General features: G+C 38.9%; 1 long non-coding RNA gene across 1 annotated transcript; it reads left to right on the top strand.

The window, feature by feature from the left end:
• Positions 1 to 9,418: 9,418 nt before the first annotated feature.
• On the top strand, positions 9,419 to 12,398 carry LOC119737524. Its single transcript, XR_005272389.1, has 2 exons — positions 9,419 to 10,133; positions 12,231 to 12,398. It is a non-coding gene; the product is annotated as an uncharacterized LOC119737524 (long non-coding RNA).
• The last annotated feature ends 734 nt before the right edge of the window (positions 12,399 to 13,132 follow it).

The following is a 13,132-nucleotide window of genomic DNA, read 5'->3' as shown; positions in this document are numbered from 1 at the left end:
AACGCAGAGTGGTCAGGTAGACAACTATTTTACGAAACACTGTCCAGTTAAGTTATGAATATTTTTATGTAAGAACAAAGTATCAGGAAATTAAATCCTTTCCAGGACAATCAATTAAATTTCAGTAAACATGTACACATACAAGTTATTTCTGGCTTGATAACGTCATTAGTCAAAAACGGGAAGTGAATACTGATTTAGTTCAGAGTGGATGTTCATTGTGAAGTTAAATAACGTATGAAAATTTGGAAACTATAAGTGTATGTATTCATAACACCGAACTTCCGGTTTGATGACGTCACAGTGTTTGGAAGCAAAAGGTGAACATTGTAATGGTATCGTTATTTGGGCTAAGATAAACGACATGGATCAAATGATAGAATTAAATTTAAAATATGATCGTTGGCATATTCTCATAAAAGTAACTTCCAGCCTGATGACGTCATGAGTTTGAAACCTTGCCAAGTTATCTGCGGTTAATCAAAGAATATCAAGGGTCGATTTGGTAAAATTTGAACCCATGATTTTAAAAGTAAAGAAAAAAAAACAATAATTTATGTGCCGCTAGAGGCGCCCTTTCGGATGATGACGTCATCACACTGGGTTTTTTTTGTGTATGGCATTCCTCACTAAACATTTTCATAATATATGAGTCTGTAGTAAAATGCTTCCGCTTTTGAGTTATATTCAGTTTTTATTGCGCTTTCGGTAACACCGGAAGTAAAGGTCAAGCGGTTTTGTGTCTGGGAACACAAAATGTTTCTCACGGCATAGTCTACAACCTCACGAAAAAACGAACACGATACTCTATTTAGTTCAAAAGATATAACGCAAACTATTTTGTCAAAATTTGCCTTAACTCGCTTGTAATTTGATGCCTGATGACGTCATGATGACGTAACAAAATTCATAACATCTTCGTAACATGGTAATGTCAAGAAATCTCTCCAGGCAGCCATTTACACTGCCGTCAGTACCGCCAGACCAAATTGGCAAACTGTTCGGTGCCGACACAGAGTAATCGAGGATGCTATTTGAAGGGAAAAATCAGTCCGGTAGTTTGTCAAATCCTGCTGACACACAGAAGGAAGCTAATCTTCCCGCTGATCCCCTGTGGGTGATTTTTGGTCCGAAACTGAAGCGCTTGGTTTTTTTTCTTTGAAGTTTGTTGGTTCTTATCTAAGTTGGCATTGCACCTACATTCATCTCCTCTGATTAATTCAGTAAACCTGGGTTTAAAAATTGGGTCAAACTGCAAATAGCCACGGCGATGTCCCATACCAACCATTATTTCTTCAGTACCTATTTTAAGTAATTTCACGTGCAGTGCCTTTGATGTCTTGGGTCCAATCTGGACAAAATCTATATCATGAGAAACTGCCTTTTTTTTCAAAAAAGAAAGATCTGGATTTGCGGACAGTTTTGCTTAAGTGTTGGGAGGAACTTGTTTCAGAAGTAATGCTATAAAACTCTTGTGACACTAGGGTTTATTGCAAGGAATATTTTTAAAATAGGTCACTCTCTGAAATTGAACTTCTGGCCCCATATGTTCCGGCGTTTTATGGAATTCCTCATAATAGCTTCTATTTTCAGGGGCCTCTGGACACCATTAAAACAATTTCAGTACTGATCCATAGATTTTGCAACATGATGTACAAGGTCAATATAAGGCAATTATTATTCATTGCCGCTATAAAAAGTGCAGCACCAGCCCAGGAATGAGGCGATCGGGGGGCTAAATTTGCAAAAACAATCATGAATGGGTATACTGCAGTAATTGGGAGATTTGTTGTTTTCTTTGAGACACCGGAATTTAATGTTCCAGGCTAATTTGTGCGGGGTTCGGTTATTGCTCCAAGTTAATTGATATTTACCGGTGGCATCATTTGGCATTGTCACGCATTGTGGTAATGGGGCGTCATACATGTAGTGGTGACAATGTCCAATTACATGTAGTACTTTTATGTGACATCTGTGAAGGCTCTTTTTCAGATAAAGGCTCTTTTTCAGATAAAATCACTTGTAATTTGACACCTGATGACGTAATCATGTCGTCAGAGTAATATGCACCACTTCGGATGAGGGTCGATATATATTGAAAGTTACAAGTTCATACCATATACCGTTTAACAGAAAACCCGCGGAGAAGTATTGTCCGGAAAAAAAAAAAAAAAAAAAGAAAGATTAATCGCAACAAATCCAAAGAGTGGTCGGGTTGTGCCCGACCACTCAATGACCATATCCGATACACGCGTGCGGACAAACTGGTTATTGACTAATTGTCTGCGAATGGCCGTCATTTCGTAATTTAAGCTTTATTTTCAATACCGTACCATGTACCACCAGATATTGTAGTTTAGGAATATCGTAAAAAAATATCAAAACGTCTACCCAATTTTGATAAATCTGCGTTAAAAATAGATCACACTTGTGTTTTGGACTAACCTTTATACTGTATACAATGTCTATTTCAATGTTCAGGTTTAAAATGTTGAAGTAAACCTCCCCGGCTCGGGGTTAAGCGGAGTGTTCCAAGTTGGAAAAAAAAAACAAATATAGTATTGTAATCATGGCACGAATATATTAAAATTGGTTGACTTTCAGTAAAAATCATTTCACGGCTCGTTTTTGATGTTTTTCTTTTGTGCCTGTTATTTTGCTAATTGAAAGTGAGATAAAGTGAAACAATTATACTCCTCCGTTAAAACCTAACCCATACAAAATCAGCAAGAAGGGCTTTTTCTGGAATGATGATTAATTTGTCCAAAGTGTGTGTGGACCTTTACTCTGTATTCGTTGATTTATGTTGTCTGGTTTGTTGGACCAGTAAGCACGTCAAGTTTCATCAGCTCCACGTTGCAGTGCCTCTGAACGAAGATTAAATCAATTCGTCTCACTTAGTGCTCGGCGAATTGCAGCGCAAAACTTGATTGCGTAGCGCAGTGGCATCAATCATGCTACGACGGACACGTTACTTTGAACTTCCTAAGCGGCTGAATTCACCGGGCATTCGTGGCGGCTCTATAAAACCGTGGAACCTCCTATACGAATAGTTATCTAATAGAAGTCCGAGAAATCAAATCTAAACAGACCGACAAATTCAGACACGCACTGTCACCAACTGGTCATGTCGTGCAATGGTTGTTTATGTGGAAAATCAACCATGGGACCGAAATGTGCATTGAATTTCCGGCTGCAGACCATTCTGATTGTGCCATGTCGGTATTCAAATGACTCGAAGCTAATGATGTGCAAACCCGACCCGAAACCGAAACCGACCCGACCCGATGAACCGACTTCGGGTGGGTCGGTTTGTCCATCTTTTCAGTCGGGTCGGGTCGGTTTCGCTTTTGCATTTTCATTTTCAGGTCGAGGTGAGGTCGGGTCGGTTTAGCCATCTTTTGAAAAAAACAACGAAATAAACCGAAATAAACCGATATAAACCGAAATAAACCGAAATAAACCGAAACAGTTAAGAAATTTAGATGATGCAATATTATTGACTCGGTCACTGTGACCGCAGCCCGTTGTGGTGTGGCCACCGAGCGCACTATCAAGTTCCCAAGGACGCAAGGTATTAATTTCGCCTGTCGGATCGGGACTGACAGTGAAATGGATACATTATAACAGATTTCATGATACCGCATGATGATACCATGCGTTTGTTCAATAAGCGGAGTTACTCTCAATTAACCAACTGAGTATGACGAGAGAGAGACGATGGTTTTGCATAAGAATTCATGCCACGTGGGTAAGGGCAGGTACAAAAAAGTGATCGCTTTGTCAAGCCAGGTATTCGGGTTTTTTTTCGGGTTTTTCGGGTCGGGTCGGTTCGGGTCGGTTTTACCTTATTTTTTGTCGGGTCGGGTCGGTTTGAGGGAGTTAAGATCGGTTTGGGTTCGGATTCGGGTTATATCTCTAATGCTTCGGGTCGGTTTGGCCTGGTCAACCCGACCCGATGCACATCATTACTCGAATCCCATAACAAATCGCAATTTGAGTATGAAGTCATACTCAGTGCTTAAACATGCTAAAAAACCACATGTACATGTCAAAAAAGGTACAGATTGACTTTTTTGGTGTTTGTGCAGAGAAAAGACAAATATCTGCAGGACGAGAATCCTAGGATACTGTTTGTTGATACGTTAAACAGAAAATATGTGGTGATAACTGATAGATGAAACGTGATTAGAAAATTTCATATAGCAAAGCTGCGATCGAAATTGATTGAATTACAATTTTTTCTACATGTCGGCATTACCTTGTTTACTTTAATTTTCAGATTGTAAATCTAAAAGTATTTTATTCGGTCTTTGAATTTCTCACGAAAATAATTAAGGCTTTAAATCGAATTTGTACATTGGCCTGCATTTGAAATGAGATTTTAGCTCGGATTTCTAACCGTTTGTATTTCCTTGCGATTTCACATGCCATCCACCATCCGAAATCGCTCTTTCCGTATCTATACAGACTAGTTACCAATCGTTTTTCAACGAGAAGGGTGGGCGACCTGAAGATTCAATTAAGCGTCCACCTATTGCGTCAGTTTACCCCTGGGTTTTTATTTTAACGAAAACGTTCAGACCGTGACATTTACAAGCGATCGTTAGTTACAAGATTGGGATTCGCTATGAAGATTGCCGCTGGGTATTAAGCTACCGTCGGCTAACGATTCTTTTTTTTTGCGTGTGCTGTGACTCATTTTCGGTTCCTGACATAAAATGAACTAAACGGCTTAACGTCTATGGAATATCCCCTTACATGAGTCTATGATATGCGAGCAAACTCGGTGATTGATTATTCAAAACAAGACTACTTGTTGATTCTGATCATTCAATCGGCGCCTTCTATCGGGTCTTCCGTAACCAGTAATAATAAAAAAAAAATTAAAAAGGTAGCCAAATTGAGCAATCAACAGCTCAGTCCACATTTCTGAGCGAATTGACGTCACAATTTCTAAAGTCGACTCCGATTGCCTGGCGCGAGAGGTCGTATACAATTTGCATGCTAGGATATCAAACGTTCGTCGAGGGGCGGGGTTAGCAGTCCAGATGGGGTTTAACAGGCATCTTCCTTTTTCTTTGTTGGGTTCGAATTGGACCCGACAGTCTCAATTTAATTGAAGACATTATTTACACTCAGTGACTCAGTCAGTCACAAGACAGTAAGCTGCGACTGAAAGCTTATAGGGTCGCTTTAAAATTAAAACGAATCTAATTATATAATTTTTCGGTCAATATTTTTTGTATCATTTCTGCAGCTACATGCCCAGCGCATGATCGGAGTGGACTAGGTATTTAGAAACATGTTTTAAAAACAAATAGTGCATAAATAAGTGACCGAGGCAGCAATTAAAGTGTCTCTTTTATATGACTGATCTGTAAGCGGTGAACAGGAAAACGAGTTTAAACAATCGAAGTTGTTTGGCTTTCTTTTTTGACACAGTCATCTGGTACAAAGTATGAGGATTTCCCAGACGAACAATGCGATATCTCTGGCCGTCTCTAGAAAATAATCCCATGGAAACTGCTCTTGGCTGCTCGCAAGAGTTCTTTGCCCCATCTCGAGATTAAAGCAACTTTGTTTTGTGAAATCAATTCATCGTATAACTATCGTATAAGATCAGAGCCTCTACTGTGTGTTTACTTTTAAATTTTAATTAAACAAGCACGACGCTGTCATACGTCATCAAATTAGGGCTTTGTGGCTGCCAGTAATATTGTTCTCATTTGGGTTATTTGTCCTGATTCGGCAAGAAGGCCATATCTAATCCAGTTATACAATCGAGGTCGGGATACCGGGCACAATGACTGCACCAGACTAGGGTATACTTGCACACGGTTTTAAAGTTCTCTGGCTCAATAAGGGTCCGTGCTCTGCTTCAGATTATATCGAATTATTGGCATTAATCCGATCCTAAGACAAAACCATGGTTTCGTAAACGGTTTGAATATACTCGCAGCTGTTTGTTTCAATGTGCCAAAGTTTAAAAATGTAGACTACGACAGTGTCTGAAACAGGTGCCTACTGCGGCTACGTCTATTGACATATCGCCGTTTGCAAGTTAGCCACGCCCCTTCGACATCCATATGGACATTTTGTACACTAAGGCCGTGTCCGCAACAGGCTTCCAGAGCTACGGCTACGTCTATTGTCAGCGAGTCCCCTCGTATTTTCAATGGGGCAGACCTAGACATAGCTCTAGACAGCTGATTCGGATGCAGCCTCAGTTTTGTTTGTCTCAGATTTTGCGCGTTCCGCGTCCATTTGTATATCATGTAATTGGACAATATCTCACAAGCTGCGTAGGAGCGGTTCAACGCGATTCTACCGCGATAGGTCAATGTCGACATGTTCCTAAGCAGTATAGTGACGAAGACTTCGTCTAAAAGCTGTTTATTCGGACTTGGCCAAATGCGCCAACTACTACATGGCATTAGAAGATTATTATTACTGGTATATCAGGTATAGCACTGCAATGGCACTATAGGTGCATGCAGCGTATTGTAGAAGACTAGGCCTATATACAATGAGCAGGGGTGAAAATGATGTAGCGCATTAGACATAAATGTACTGATAGCTATGTGCGCCTTATTAATATCCGGATATACCATGTTGGTCAATATTATTCTACCACTACAGTAAAACAAACAGCCGGGCCTTAATTAAGAACTTCATGCCCGACAAATTCCCAACACGAAACCTTGGCAATAATCACTGCGCCCGTTAAATCAATTGCACGAGCCTCGTCTGCAGTACCCGAATATAAACATGATAACTCATCCTGAATTAGTTTGGACAAGCCTCATTTAAAGAATAATTATCTTTTAGGGATCATAATGGGAGAAAACACGATTTAGGTTGTCTAACTTTGATTGAGGAATTATTTAGCCGATGACTACTTGATAATTTAGTATTACCTTTCCTACTTGACTTTTTGCCGATACGCTGAAAAACTTGACATTATAACAATATATGATGATTAAACGCAGTTTAATCAGGTTTATGGACGCGCGGACACCTCGAGATTTTTTTAGAAGATCCCTTATGTGGTTGTTTACGAGTACGTCACACGCTGAACGCGTGAATAACTGGCGGTAATTGGTGGAAAGTTCTTCCGTGTACATGTAAATAGCACGCAATAGTTTGGCGTCGCGTCATTCTCGATTCCACCTCTGACCGGAGAAAATGCAAATGTTTTGCCCATGAAACTTAACCCACCACCACCCCAGCAGCCACCTTTGTTTTCCCCCCTTTTCTTTGCTCTTTTGGGTTCAGAAGCTCTGCTTTCTTACACTTGTTTTGCGTGTTTTCCCCACACAAACACTGGTTCTATCTGTCTATTGCCGCAATTATCTCAGCTTATTCCTCGAAATGTCATGTAATTCTATCAAACAGTTTTATATTGTGTTCTGAATTGTTAACAAGGTTATATTTAAATATGTAATATTAATATTGTGATTTGTCTGGTACTTCAAAGGAAGTTTTTTAATTGTTGGTAAAGTAAAAGGAAATTATGTGTATGTATCTACTTACATCCCAAACGTTTTGAATATGAGTGGGAAGTAGCATTACTGGTTAATGTTTTATGGCAACTATACTTTACTTTGAAAAATGTAATATTGCCATGGAAACAATCTAAAGATTTCAATGAACATTTTCTTGCAATGTATTTATTAATTTACATAAAACTGCAAATAATAAATTAAATATAAAACATAAATAATATACAATGTGTTAAATTTTAAATAAAATATTAAGGACTCCTGAACCCAAATGGAGATTGGTTGTTTCAGTTAGATGTGTATTCATTTTGAGTTCGAGTAACGTAAGTCCATAAATGTAATAAATATTCATAACTACCTAAGACAGTTTACCCAATCCTATTGATCGAGAGCCCGTCACGTCGCCGGTTTAACGCTGTGTTCAACACTGATTGGAGTCTAGATGATGATAATGACCCGAGCCAAAGGCGAGGGTAATTAATCAGCATCCAGACTCGACCTCCAACCGGTCTTAAACATAGTGTTTAAAACTGACCAAGCACTTTCCCTGATTAAAAGCCGTTATTGGAGTACAATTTTCATGGCGTCACGAGGTCCTTCACATGGACCGTAACAAAAGGGCACTTTGCTTGTATTCCATTGACAAGGGTAAAAGCTTAATTCATTGGCAGGCATGTATTCTCTCCACTGTAATAACAGTTCAATACAAATAACAGCTTGTTCGTTTTCATTTGGTGTTCCGTACTTCATTGTACCCGCCGTTTCCGCCCGGGTTCGAGGGCTCTAGAGGCATCCAGAAACTCAGGAAACCGCTGCAAAGTAGCTTAAAGCGACTGATCAATATCTATTTTTTTCTTTCGCTGACAACTGCATGAAAGTTGTCTATTTGCTATTTAACCTTGGGAATTAAAGCCCACCGTTATTGAATACATGTCAAGAAGATATGTATCTTTAATTGAAGGTGTTCGTGTCAAGCTTGTCAAGGTCAAGGAATGCGCACTTTATCGGTGGACTTAATCGGAGCAGATGAAAGCTCTAATGGCGTCTGAGTCAAAGATACTGTCAATTAAGCCCAATGGCAAAAGAGTTCATGCGGCTCTTTATACTCTTCTGACCGTTAGCTAAGAAGACACACGAGGATAAACTACAGGAAAAAAGCATACCTTCAATACATATCAGGATTTGCCCTTTTCTAGGGTTTAATATCGGTACTGAGAAATTTTTCTGGCAAATAAACACGACTTTTCCACATTCTACGATTCGCAAACAAGACTTAGCATTCGCAATAAATGCGTGGATATTAAAAACAAATCTAGTTGCAAAAGGAGACCTTAATGGAGCTTTTGGCCACTTTTTCAAGTCACATGGATGGGCCAAATCACGTACCATACCAGTTCTTAGCGCGAAGTATGCACGACTACTTTTATTCTGAATGTGCACACAGCCATAATTATAGCGTCTTCGCTTGAGCGCCAGGCGTGTCAGTCATGAATTTTAATGTCCCTACCAGTGGTCTCACCCAATTCTCCCTTTCTTACCGTTGAGTGAGTAAATGTACTTATGCACGGCTCCAATACTGTCTTGCTTCAGATAGTATTGAACGTACCAGAATGTTATGCGAAAACATATACCCAAATCAACCAGAATATATGACTAATATATTGATCATTATAGACGATTTACCTACACACTCGCGTGGAGTTGAAGAACGGCTTCGGTGGCTCATTGCAGTTCCTTTCAAAATGTAGGGCCTATGACTATGACGGAATTCTCAAAAGACATTTGTCTTATGTTATCAACGGAGGACATTTTTATCGGATTAATATAAAGTATGCAGTTCGAAAGTTTTTCATTATCCTCGCGTGCGGCAGGCGATTGACAAAAGAGTCAGTCTCGCTAAAAGCACCAAGGACAATTTGATTAAAAGGGACCGACGGTATACCAGGTAAAATTGACAGATACTTTAAAATTCGCTATGTTAGCTTTCCACTTGACCGCACGGCATTTGGCTGTCGCAAAGCAAACAGTGCCAATGGTTGAATTGATTACATTGAGCTGCAGGACAGGAAAGGGTAAAAGGAACAGAGGAAATATCAGCTTGACACAGTCAAGAGATCCTTGCACACAAAGAATGCATTGTGTTCGATCCATGGACTGCAAAAAACACATTCACCCGTCGTGTCTGCACATGCCACGCTTAATGGGTACGAGTATGATTGATGACACCTTTTACTGTATGGATTTTACCGCGCTGTTGAATTAAAAAGAGAGCGCTTCAACTCGGCGGAAGTGTTCAAAGCCGGAATGCGTGCCGTATCATACCAACGCAGTGTTGTTGATCAAATTGGCGCGATACATTCGATATGTACCGCTTCGGCGTATACAGTCATTTGTCACTGCGTAAAGTCTTGGAAAACCGCGTCAGTCTTGTATTTGATAAAAGGAAAATATCCTTTCAACTTATTATTGGATTAGAGGCATCTCAAAATGCCACCCGAGCCACTTTTTCTTGCGGAAATCCTTCAGCCAACGTCCGATCTATCATTTCAGAATAAAGGTACATGAAATGTGACTTTTCACATGTATTAACATCAGCGGTGTAATAAGAAGACCATCCTACTGAATCAGGTAGACTGGACTTCATTGACTGTCCAGCAGTCTTTGGCCACAATGAGCAGACTTGAAAAGCTTTAGACATTTTGTTTTGATCATCATTTTTTTTAAATTAAAATTGTTGCCATTTTAATATACCTTGATAAAACTCTGCTGATAATTTATTTACTTATTGTAGTTATTCATACTTTCTTCCATCACCAAATAATAGTTATACCAGAAATACACTTAAAAATCTCACAGGCTAATATGCAAATTATGAATGTTTATGAGTGCAATGGTAAGAATAATTTCATGAGTTGAGAGATGTAATGTTCCATTCCACGAGGCGAGGTCAAGTGGAATGGAACATTCCGTCTGTCACCGAATGAAATTCCTCTGAATAAATCCTCGTCATCTGATTGGTCAGAGCCAACAGTAGTGTGACCGTGCAATGGAACTTCTATTTACTGTGGAATAGAACTTCTTTTTTGGCCGTGCTGCCGGGCCGTGCAATTGGGACGAGTAAATCAATGGCACGTGATCAACGAACCACCAATCAGATGACGGGGATTTATTCAGGCGTTAGATAATCAATTTTATTTAACAGAAATTGTAATTTCTATTGAACATACATTAACAAGTGTTGAAAAAAGCCACATAAAACCAAAAGGTATACGTTACTACATGTGTCCCAATAAATATATACAATACAGTATAACATCTATTTTCAATGCAGCATTACCTAATATACTCTGCAAAAATACAAGATCTTTTAAACTGTCTCAAATAAAGGTGAATCACATTAAAAGTCTCCCGTAAGCACCCGGAAAGAATATATAAGCACATTGTATTAATTCGTTTTTACCTTATTAAGAAATGAATACATATTACGGAACACATTGGCAGTTGCGCACCAAGCCCAGTTCCTTTATCAAAATGCAACATCGGTGCCGTTTATCGATCGTATACAACGATATTGACACTATCATTATCTACTTTGTTAGGCGCATATTGGAATATAATTAATTAATATATGGTCATCTTGTAATATTGTGAGTTAGAGGCTGCCTGTAAGATTGAATTTGTCAAGCTGACAAGCTAGTTGTTCATCAAGACGACGCGCCATGTTGGTATACCAGGCATGCAACTGGGAAATCACACAAAAAAAGAGGAAATTCACATTTTTCCCAGACTTTGTACAGTGTTTTTCTATTTTCAATGGTACACATGGGAAGTAAAAAAAAGAGAAAATCAGCTGAACCGAGGAAAAGTTGCATGCCTGTATACTTGTCAGGATGACGAATTATTTTGTCAAGATGTCAAAGGAACCCATGATATGTTTCTATAAATCCCCCTGTCTCAAACAAAAAGTCTGTTTTATTTCAAACAAGGCACTTTATCAGTTGGTTTTACAAAACAAGGCACTTTATGAGTTGGTTTTACAAAACGTGGTCCATTTCAGGCAAGGCACTGGATGTTTTTGCTGAAAGAATTTAAAGGCAACGCTTAACTTGGGATGGCAATCTGCTGAATACACTGGCCCGTCTAAAAATACAAGAAGTTTATCAACATATTAGGAGACTTTGGAAGTTGGTAATAAACGCGAATAACTCTGCCCCCAAAATATCAATAACGTTGCAGAAGCCACTTTCATTATAATCCTTATTATCTACTAAACTATGCAAGGGAATAAGTTTTCCCAGGGAAGATAGTCTGGTTCCCAGGCGCCCTCCCTCCTTTGTAGCAAAAAATCAAAAGGAAGGATTGGGATGCAGACTCTTGGAAGGAAAGCCCAGCTTTACTGTTTCGCATCACTCGCCATACAAGATTGCTTAAAATGAACCATACTGTACGTTTCACAATGTTGTCGGTGAAAGGGTGTGTGCGTACATGTTTCTGCCAAGAAGAAACAACTAAAATGATTTTCAACTAGAAATCCATTTTGCCCTCACCGTTATATTTTATCCCTAAATTACGCATCTATGAACGGTTTGTAGAATTGACTTGTGTGCCGAGCGAGAGCAAGTTTACATTTTTTTTTAAGTAACAAACACAAACTCCATTCAGCTTCTTGAATGTAATCAGCTTTTTATTACACACAAAACAATCACACAATGGTAGATGAATCAGGTAGACTGGACTTCATTGACTGTCCAGCAGTCTTTGGCCACAATGAGCAGACTTGAAAAGCTTTAGACATTTTGTTTTGATCATCATTTTTTTTAAATTAAAATTGTTGCCATTTTAATATACCTTGATAAAACTCTGCTGATAATTTATTTACTTATTGTAGTTATTCATGCTTTCTTCCATCACCAAATAATAGTTATACCAGAAATACACTTAAAAATCTCACAGGCTAATATGCAAATTATGAATGTTTATGAGTGCAATGGTAAGAATAATTTCATGAGTTGAGAGATGTAATGTTCCATTCCACGAGGCGAGGTCAAGTGGAATGGAACATTCCGTCTGTCACCGAATGAAATTCCTCTGAATAAATCCTCGTCATCTGATTGGTCAGAGCCACCAGTAGTGTGACCGTGCAATGGAACTTCTATTTACTGTGGAATAGAACTTCTTTTTTGGCCGTGCTGCCGGGCCGTGCAATTGGGACGAGTAAATCAATGGCACGTGATCAACGAACCACCAATCAGATGACGGGGATTTATTCAGGCGTTAGATAATCAATTTTATTTAACAGAAATTGTAATTTCTATTGAACATACATTAACAAGTGTTGAAAAAAGCCACATAAAACCAAAAGGTATACGTTACTACATGTGTCTCAATAAATATATACAATACAGTATAACATCTATTTTCAATGCAGCATTACCTAATATACTCTGCAAAAATACAAGATCTTTTAAACTGTCTCAAATAAAGGTGAATCACATTAAAAGTCTCCCGTAAGCACCCGGAAAGAATATATAAGCACATTGTATTAATTCGTTTTTACCTTATTAAGAAATGAATACATATTACGGAACACATTGGCAGTTGCGCACCAAGCCCAGTTCCTTTATCAA

Source organism: Patiria miniata, unplaced genomic scaffold, assembly GCF_015706575.1.
Source record: "Patiria miniata isolate m_02_andy unplaced genomic scaffold, ASM1570657v1 HiC_scaffold_3, whole genome shotgun sequence".
NCBI lineage: Eukaryota > Metazoa > Echinodermata > Asteroidea > Valvatida > Asterinidae > Patiria > Patiria miniata.
Note: the sequence above shows the minus strand (reverse complement) of the source record. Positions and strands in the feature narration are given on the sequence as shown.